Source organism: Lytechinus variegatus, chromosome 4 (assembly GCF_018143015.1).
Source record: "Lytechinus variegatus isolate NC3 chromosome 4, Lvar_3.0, whole genome shotgun sequence".
NCBI classification, from domain to species: Eukaryota; Metazoa; Echinodermata; class Echinoidea; order Temnopleuroida; family Toxopneustidae; genus Lytechinus; species Lytechinus variegatus.
In genome coordinates this window covers 42,285,636-42,296,630 of record NC_054743.1, presented here as the reverse complement: position 1 = coordinate 42,296,630, position 10,995 = coordinate 42,285,636, and positions in this window count along the sequence as shown.

Below are 10,995 nucleotides of genomic sequence, written 5' to 3'. Positions count from 1 at the left end.
GATGTACATAGTATATTGACTGTTTTTATTAGTTATTGATTATTTGTGTTATCCTAACCAACGTAGAGAACAAGTAGTAATGTAAACATGATTTATGCTTTATTCAGAGTATACAGTAGTAAAGTATCTAAAATTTCTGCCAAAATTATAATTTCGTCCAGGTAGGTAGAGTGAAATTTGATAATACATGAGGTACAAATTTACTTGAAAAACATGAGTTCAGTTACAGAAAGTGCAAATAATTCATTTAATTTTCTATTTGCCAATGATAAAACTGCCGCAACTCAATGTTTATTGATCTTGACTTGATTCTGATTTTCTAAAAAAAAAAGAACACTGAAAAAGATCAGGTGCAATTGATCACAGCAATTTGAAACAGGAACTCAATTTGTTTATCTTGTTGATGTATTCTAAGAAATTTATGTTTTCATGATATGTTTTTGAGAGGGGAAGTGAATTCTTCTGTGGTTGCAATCTTTAAAGTCGAGACTGATGTAGAACACTTTTTTGTTTTCATTTTATATATTCAAAGTGATATTTTTAAAAACTGCGTGTACGTATATGTCACAACAACTCATGGTAATCTTATCTGAAATGTGAAGAATATAAAGGAAGGAATCCATGTATTTTTATATTACATGTAAATATTGCCATGCTAAGGTATTTTATTAGAAAGAAATGGAAAATACATCCAAACAGCTTTCTATTTGCAGTTCTTTGTCAATTGTATAAGAACATCTGCTCTGTCTCTCAGACTATTGCAACGGTAAGTTAGAACCGCACCCCTTTGCCTACCACTCTGACCTCTCTACAAATTGGTGGCAGCTGTGGTCTTAGGAAGAAGAGGCAAATAAAAGTAGATCAGCTTAGATAAAATTGTTTATCAGAGTAGATACAAAACCTTTAATTATTCACCCAAGATCCAAAATTGATCAACTCATCTTGTTTTAAAATCAACAGTCATTGGCTGTATATTTGTGTTTTTAGTGTACTTGATGAAATCATGCAGTGTGTGTATGAAGTTTGCAGTTTTTATATTTACAATTTTATTGAGCTTTACAATCATAGAAATTAAGATGTATTATGATGACGGTTTATTTTGAAAACAATGGTTCTGTTCTCAGACACATCTGATACAAAGATTATGTTTTTGTTAATATGTGGCCAGGCACCTAAGAATTCACCCAAAAAAGTTGACCCCAGAAATGAATTTAAGTTCATTTAAAGCTGCCATCTAGCTTCAACTTAAAGTTCCAAACTTCCAGTCTGAAAATGGAGAGTCTCACCCTGAAATACAATGTAATGTACCGGGTGATAAACCAACTATACTGTACAGATGAATGTTCACTATCACTACCATAGTATGTTGCTTTTGATAATAAGAGATTAAAGTTAGACAGTTGATTGAAGCACACTTACATGTGCCCTGCTAGGATTGTGTAAATGTAACAAAAAGAGGATTAAGATTAATAAAATCTTCAAAGGGGTCATCAAGTCCCCCCACCCCCCACCATGAGTTAGCATACTAATATACATGTACATGTAGGTACATCCTGTCCATTCAATTTCAAATCCTGTTCATTTTATGAATGAAAAGAACAATGTCAGAGCATCAGAGCTTATTCATGGAAGTTCAAAATGAGAGGAATAGTTTGGATTCTAAGGAAAAAGAACAAATTAATATATACATGTAGATATTTTTTTTTTGTGATTTCCACTGCAGAAGTTCATTTTTCATAGCGAAAGGATGTATTGTTTTGGGTATTGGTATTTTAAAGGACAAGTTCACCTCAACAAAAAGTTGATTTGAGTTCAAATGGAAAAATCCAACAATCTCAACACTGAAAATTTCATGAAAAAAAATTGGATGTAAAATAAAGCTATGACATTTTAATGTTCTGCTTAATTTTACAGAGCATTTTTTTGCACTTTCTGGTTAGTATGCAAATGAAGGAACTGATGACATCGTCCACTTACTATTTATTGTGTATTTTCTTAGATGATATATGAAATATTTTAATTTTCTCATTATCATGATTGGAATTACAATGATTGTCTTAGCATTTTGTGGTTTAAAAAAAATAATAAAAAAAGAGTAATACTAATAGTGAGTGAGGGACATCTTCGACTCACTCATTTGCATATCACTGAGTTGTGCATATGACTATTTTGTTGAAAAATAAGTGAAAATTCTAAATGTCATAACTTTCTTATTTTACATCCGATTTTGGTAACATTGTCATGCTTGTTTGGTTTTTCTCTATTGATTCAAATTATTTTTTTATGAGGTGGACTTGACCTTCAATTATGCCTGTCATATGAAAGGTTTATTTTCTTAATCTATATTTTCAAACAAGTTATGATGAATTTGATTGTTGAAATTTAGTCATCTGTATCAGGTAAATTAATTTGGAGTTTTCTTTGCTGGATCAAATCAGTGTTTTGCATTATTATGCTTTCATTGTAGTGATATGATGTGTACAATGACAGTTATTTGATTGTGAGACTTGTATATTAAAGGAGAATGAAACCATTGGAACAAGATAGCTTGTGTGAAAACAGAAAAATCAAAGAAACAGATCAACGAAAGTTTGAGAAAAATCGGACAAATAATGAGAAAGTTATGAGCATTTGAATATTGCGATCACTAATGCTATGGAGATAGCAAATTGGCAATGCGACAAAGATGTGTGATGTCACTTGTGAACAACTCTCCCATTACTTTAGTATATATATTTCACTAGAATTGCCTCTTTTATCACATCTATCCATAAATAATGTGTTCTGTTTACATGAGGGCATGTAATACATATTTTTTAAGAATACATCATGGATAAAGAGTTTGTATCATCATAAGAAAAAGCAAAAAGAAACATTTTGAGGGTATTTTATAGTCCACCAAAGGGAAAGTTGTCCATCAGTGACATCACACATCCTTGTCGCATTGCCAATGTGAGGATCACCATAGCCTTAGTGATTGCAATATTCAAATGCTCATAACTTTCTATTTGTCCGATTTTTCTTAAACTTTCTTTATTCTTATTCTGTAATTTTTCTGTTTCTACACAAGCCTATTTGTTCCAAAGGTTTCATTCCCCTTTAATTCATGAAAGACTTTTCCCCCCCAGTTAACAGGGAACTCAACTTTATAACCTTTTATACACCAACATTTGAATTGTTCTTGCCATATCAAAGATCTACTGAATAATGATTCTTTCTTTTTGCGAAAGTTTTATGACCCTTCTTTGAAAATGTAATGCCATAATTCATGGACATTTAAAATTCAACTAAATTTTACATATTTAAGCAAAACTATATATGGGTTGAATCCTACTCTGTGTTAAATATGATAATAAATATCTTGCCAAGCTAATCATTCACTGATGCTGCAAGGGATTTGAACCCTGGTCGTTGTTACTTAACCACTAAACCACTTGACCAAAGTGGAACTTTAATAGGGTAAGAAGACTGGTCTATGACATACACACATATATGTGCATTTCTATCATAAGCCTAATACATGTACAATGCTCTAGTTGCAAAAAGAAAATAATGATGGAAGCATGATTCTGTTTTAAACAGTCTAATTGAGGGTTGAATGAAAAAAAAAAATTTGTAAGAAAATTTTCATTCCCAAAAATCCAGTCTTGCAAATTATTGGAAATTGAGAAAGTACATGTAAGATTAATATGCTGACTGAGAAATTTTTATTTTGTCAATTGTAAGTTTGCTATTAATAATTACTTCCTTTATATGGCATATAATGATTTTTCCAAGCATATTTTGAGTAACTAACAAAGTTTGTTATCCTGCCAAATATAAGAGTTGATCAGTGCCATTGTGTATTCTGTATAACCTTCTTGAAGGCTGAATCTTGTCTGTGTCAATCTAATTGCCTCTTTTTATCCAGTTGCAAATACTACACCAAGCCAAAAAGTGTAATAGATGCAGTGAATCTATAAGATATATATTTTATTGAATAGAATAATGTAATTGTGCAAGTTTTGCAATTTTTTTTTCAAGAGAAAAATGACTATTAATATGATTGAATAAGTGTGCAGGTTTTATGATTTTTCTACATTATTTTTAATCAAATATTTAATATTGTATATTAATATTCTGTGTGAAATGTGGTGATTGGTTTATGGAAAATATCTTTTAATCAAATATAGTAATTGTAATGAATTGTTTTCTCCTTCACCATTATATCAGAGAAAGCAGAGCATTGTCATAATGTTTACATGCACATGTAGGTAATGCACATTATAGAGGCCTACATCTCTGATAATGACCAGCATCGTAGTACTCCAGGGAAATCAGATAAGCTATGAAATATCAAAATTATTATTTTTCCCTCGTCTGAGGTAGGTTCACAAGGGAACAGTAAGCAACCATGGATTGATGATACATAATTATAACAGTGTCTATCACAAATAGGACAATCCACAACCCTACGTAAATCAGACGCAATGATGATGACCATAATAATGAGAATGATCATTATACATTTTCTTGTAATTGCAATCTGTAATGGAGTGTTGCAAGAAACTGTAAGTCAATTTGTGTCCCCAAATCAGTCTTTGGTCTTGAAATTTGCTGTTCCGGTTTTTCAAACAAGAAGTTCAAATTGATTTGCTATTCATGTATTTTAAATTGATTTATTTAATGTAATTTTGCAACAGACAATGAAATGCATATCTATCACAAAATTGTTCTGATTATTGGGATAGTCAGCTGCCTCCATGATGTGTATTTTTAGAAATTTGTATGTTTTTATGTATTTTGTTTTCATTTTCTTTTTTTTTTGGGGGGGTAGGGGTGTGCATACCAGGTGATTGATTTATTTTTACAGAATAAATCTTTGGAAGATTATGCTTTATGGCAAATCTTAAGAATTTTTTCCATTGTCACACAGGCATTCCTACAAGATCATGATGTTTGGTATTACATGTATGTTATTTTCTTTGCATACATATGATTTGTTCTCATTTTGTTCTTTTTAATGAATTTGGGAATAACTACCGATATTTGTAACAGTGTAACAATACCTTAAGATATATAAAAATACTATAATACCTGTATTGATTAGACTATGCTTATTCACATTTTCGATTATCTACACTAACTTTAATTGATTAACAGCATGTAGGCAATGCTAAGATTTACATCAATCCAGCTGAAGTTTGATCCATGAAATTGAAATTTTATGTGTAATATTGAATTTATAGCCAGTGAATTTTAGTGCAAAATGTTGAGCAGCTTAAAAAAAACACATTTATAAATAAATTGATTTTATGATAGAATCAGGTACTACAATTTCTTTTTAATTTGTTATTTTGTGAATTTTATTATGTCAAAGAAAATGACAATAAAGAAACATTTGAAGATTTTAATGAACTATTTCTTTCTTCAAGTTGTTAATTTGTCATTCTTTTGGTAATACCATTCTACTCTATACTGTTGTCTCTTTTGTTGACTTCCTGTAGTCATAAACATGAGTTTTTTATGACTATTAAAAACCTTTTATTGATTTCAAATAAGTACATCCAGAGTCAATCAAACAATAAAAATTCTAAACTTACATCAAAGGTGGACTGAAAATAATAATTCATGCAGTGGTACAATGTAGATATCCAGGGGAGGGGGGGGGGGTAAGGGTCATTTGCCCCCTCTACACTTTGAGAATGAGATTAAAGAATCCTCCTATGAACATACATGTACTGTCTTGTTGATGAAGCCAAATCTAAGAAAATTGCCATCTGTGTTTCTTATTTTTTTCCAATGTGCTTTAAAATTCTTGATCTGTTTCTGACATCGAAATATTTCCATTATTTTGGTGAAGTGATTCTGTACATATCCCGGGTACATATTATAAATTTAGTATGAATGAGCTGATTCGATTTCACCATCCACACTAGTTTATTTTCTATTTCATTACATAAAGATAACGATTTTGCTGAAGTTAAAAATGCTGTTACAAGGGATATGTCTTTGTACATGTTTGGCAAAATTGAATAACTGATATTTCCTGGAATGTTATAAGAAAAGGGAAATTGAGGATGTGACATCAGCTCACTATTGAATATTTATGGTGACATGCATACAACTATTTTAGAAAATAATGCAAAACTGTTTAATCCCATATTAGTTTATCTTATTTATCATCTGGAATTTTTACTAGTTTTAGGGCTTTATCTTTTTCACTCAGTTTATTTGAGAGCATTTTCAGGCAGGAGTATAACCCTTTCGAAATATGTATTGCAACTTTTTTTTATTTTGAGATATAAATAAAATAGGCCTATTGATATTTGACTCGGAAAAACATTGCCAAATGATGTGAAATGGAAAATTTCCCACTTCTTCATGATGATGGTGATGATAATAGATTTGAAAAAAAAATCTCCATATCACAATGGTCTGTCTGTCCGTGCCAGAAATTTGGACCACTGTTTGCATGATTTGTAAATAACCCCAAGAATATTTTAGCCTTCCTCCCCACTCACTGACTTTTATTGATTATATTAATTATACATTTGAATCCCAAAATAAATCACCGTCTTTTGAAAGCTAATATACACTTACACTGCCTGTAATAATAACCTGGAATATAGTATTGTTAAAAATGAATCCCCTAAGAAAATAGGAATTTGATTTATGTTCATTAAACTTTGTGTTTGTCATGGTCTGTAGAACAAGATCATGATATGTTTTCAGCGTATAGAAGTTTACAAGAATTAAAGATGACTGCATGTCATCATATTAGGTTGTGTATTCGTATATCTGTACATGGATATGAGCTGCATTTTCGTGTACATTGTGTTGTCATCTTTTATTTTGTTGTTGTTGATTATTATTATTGTTAAAATGGCTCAGTGGTAGAGCGCCCGCCTCATGGACGGGAGGTCGTGGGTTCGATCCCCGGCCGAGTCATACCAAAGACTTATAAAAATGGGACCTTTTGCCTTCTTGCTTGGCACTCAGCATTTAGAATGGAGAAGGGTAATAATAACATATTATGTTATGCAGGGCCCGCTGCACAGTGGGCCGGGGCGAAACAAAAGTGCGCCAAAAGTCATTTTGGGCAATTTCAGATTTTTGATTTTTGTCATGCCCAGCTGAAAGACAATACTTTGAAGAATATTTCAGCAAAATATTTCATTCCGGAATTTGCATAAAGGTTGTTAATTTCCTACCTCAAATCGTAAAATGTGACATTTTGCGAAATGTCGCGTATATGACATCCTAGTTGAAAAACAGGCCATTTCACAGGAGGCTTTTCATGTAGGAATCTGAAATGGCTCCCACATAATCCTGATATATTCTTTTTTTCGTGTAAAAGGGTTCAAAGTAGATAAAAGACACATTTTAAGAGGTTTATAGGATGATTTTTCCTCGAAATAGGCTGAAAAATCCATGTTTTTTGCATTTACAATTTAGATTTCCGTCTAAATTCTATAAACATCGTTTTTCCCGATGTCTAAAGCTTTAAGTCGATACCAAATTTAGCTGCCCGTTTATATATTAGAGCCGATTAACTTGACACAAGATCCCCAAAACCTGCCGTTCAAAAACGGTCATTTATATACCGCGCAGCACGTAGCGCACCGCATGGGGGTACATTGCTGTTCGCTTTTGCACGGCGAGGACGATTCCCCTTCCATTCCATGAAAATGACATGAATTCCGGACTTAATGTAAACAAAATAAATGTTGCTAAAGCAAATAAGGGCTATACCCAAAACTCTTCCAGGGATAAAACTTACTTGTATAATAATTTCAGCCCAAATCCCTCGTCATAGTGATACCTTCGTGGTGTTATATACTCTGCGTTTTACACAAGTCAACACATCTTGATAACGCACGGTTAATATTTTTCAGATTTTAAGTTTTTTTGTTTATAAATGTAATTAATAATCATTTTGATGCAGTAAAAATTATTTTTGGCATCTCTTAAAACACTTTTTAGGCATAAACTAGCATTCAATCTTGCCAACTTTAAAGTAGCACATAACACGTACAAAGTTTATATACTACACAATTTACCTAGTGTAACTCTTTTCACTGATATTTCAAGTAGCCAATCAAAATTTGGTATCAAGGTGACGTCATATCGGCTTAAAATTATGTTCAGTCGATTCTACGCCAAAAATTACCCACAATCAACATGTTAAAGTAAAAATCTAACACGGAATATAATTTTGGCGCACTTTCAACTCATTCTGGCCCACTGTGCGCTGGAAGAACAGCTTACAACAGAGTGGCTACCCTGCGTAAATAAGAGTTATCATTATTATTATATTATTATAAAATCATTGAAAAAAATACAACTCAATTTTGATTAATACCTTCATGGCTTTTATTGATTTCAAAGAGAAAAGAGAGCTCATTTATAAAAAGTTATCACTTTCAACCGTAATTACAAGGCCACACCAAGCTCAGTCTCAGCTTAACTCCCTGGTTTACTGAGGATGTTATAAGAGAAAAGTATCCGTCACACTGTCGCATCATGTGCAAACTTATTACTCTTTGATATTTCTCAAAATTATAACGTACATAATAAAGAGAACATATATTATCAGTTATATATGTTCTCTTTTGTAATTTTATTTTCAGCCAGGGGCTGACGACATTGGCGTAGCAGGCGGGGGCAGCTAGCTTGCCCCAGCTGCCCCCCCCCCCCGTGGATTTCACCTGGGCAAATAGATATAACGGAAAAGAGAGAAAGGGAAAGAAGGAAAGAAGGTAGGACGAGAAAGAAGGAAAGAATGAAAGAAAGACGGAAGGAAGGAAGAGAAAGAAAGAGAGAAGGATCGAAGGAAGGAAGAAAGAAAGAACCCAGGACCAAAATTCAATTGAAACCAGTTGGATTTCCAACAGGTTTCAATTGGTTTTAACTGGATACCTACGACGCTTATACAGTGCGTCCCAAAAAGTGAAAAATTGTATTTTATGTTCAATCATGCATTAAATTTCGATTTAATAATTCTTGAAATTTTCTCTAAAAACCTAAATTGATAATGCTTGATCATTGATTTATCAAAACACCCTCAGCTTTGCAACTCAAAAACTGAAAGAAATTGGAAGGCTAATTCCTGCCCACTCCCCAGGCCCACCCTAATCATACCCTTTGTTTCAGTGGGACCTCTTTTGCAGAGCTCGCTCAAGCATAAATAGTTTTCCAACCTTTTGCTGTCATTTGAAAGTTGACTTATTGGATTCTATATATGTAAGTGTTCCCCCGAAGTGATATATTTTTTATTTGGCAGCCAATTCAAAAGTGTTTTTAGGGGGGACGCACTGTATAGGCGCGCTATATGCCTGAACTTCAAGACTATCTTTGTTTTTCAATGGTGAGTTGTTCGAGAACATACGTCATCCTCTGAAACTGTATTTATTATAAAGATCGTGGAGAATTCCCTTGCTGTTGAATACTTATTCATCTTACTTAACTGAAACTCCAGATTTTAAGGTAAGAATGAATATCTAAGATTTGTACTTGATACTATGAAGATTGTTTCATGATGCAGAAGTGAAATAATGAAAACATCGTATCGGTAATATCACATCATGCAGACAGAATTCTGTAGCTCAGTCCCAGACACTTGATTTTGTGCTGCATGCGGGGCCTGTAGTGTAATTGACACTCGGCTCTCTCTGTGTGGAGTGTAACCCAGGGAACTCCCGCCCGAGCCCAGGACCTTGCCGTGTAATTGACCATACTCACGGGACTAGCGTGATTTATGGTCTAAATATTTTTCCAAATGAATTGTGAAAAGAGAAATTATGCATTTACCATGATTGTACATATGGATGAAGGTCTAACGAAGTACGAGTGGCAGTTTTCATGAAATCTGGCATGTCTGGGCACAGACTGGAACCTCAAAAAACGAAAACTTCTCTCCTACCCCCTTCTCGATCGGCCATTTTTGTTAAGAATTGCAACAAAATGGCCAATCGAAACGGGGGTAGAAGGAGAGAACTTTTCGTTTTTTGAGGTTCCAGTCTGTGCCCAGAGTGGCCCAGATGTCAAGAAAACTGCCACTCGTTAGACCTTCGTCCATACAATCATGGTAAGTGCATAATTTCTCTTTTTTCACAATTCATTTGGAGAAATATTTAGACCATAAATCATGCTAGTCCTGTGAGTATGGTCAATTACATAGTAAGGTCCTGGGCTCCCGCGCAGCGGGCGGGAGCTCCCTGTGTTACACGGGAAGGGGACTCGGATCATGACAAGTAGTTAGTTAAATAGTGTTTTTATGTGATTTTCATTGATTTTAATGATTCTTATCGAAAATATTCATTAATCATCTCCTGCAAACTGTCTAAAAGTGGCAGAGTGGTTTTGAAGAGGAGGTAAATAAGGGGTAGATGAATATCAACGGGTTGATTGCCGTTTGTATTTTAGGAGAGGGGACTTGGATCGCAAGTAATATACTCCTAGTTATCCAAGTCCCATCCTATTGGAAATTGGACAAACTCAACACGGGAAGGGGACCCGGATCACGAGGAGTATTTAGACTGTTAAATGTTGTTTTTAATGTGATTTTCATTAATGTTAATTATTCTTATTCTCAAAAATATTCATTTCTCTAGGAAACTATCTAAAAGTGGCAGAGTGGTTTTGAAGAGCAGGGAAATGAGGGGTAGATGAATATCAACTGGTTAATTGCTGTTTTATTTTAGAGAGGGACTTGGATCACAAGGAGTAGTATATACTGTTTTAATTCAATTCTAATAATTCATCATCGAAAATAGGAAACCGTCTAAAAGTGACACTGGTTTAATTCGGATGAAGGGGGACTTGAATCACAAGGAGTAATTATACAGACATTCTTTTTACCTGATGAAATAAAGCAATGGAGACAGAAGAGGGGGAATTATCCTGGAAACCTCATGTCGAAGTATGTAAAACAATTTCTCGAAACATTGGAATTATTAATAAACTCAAACATTTTCTCCCTTCCCGCACATTGTTAACATTATATTACACCCT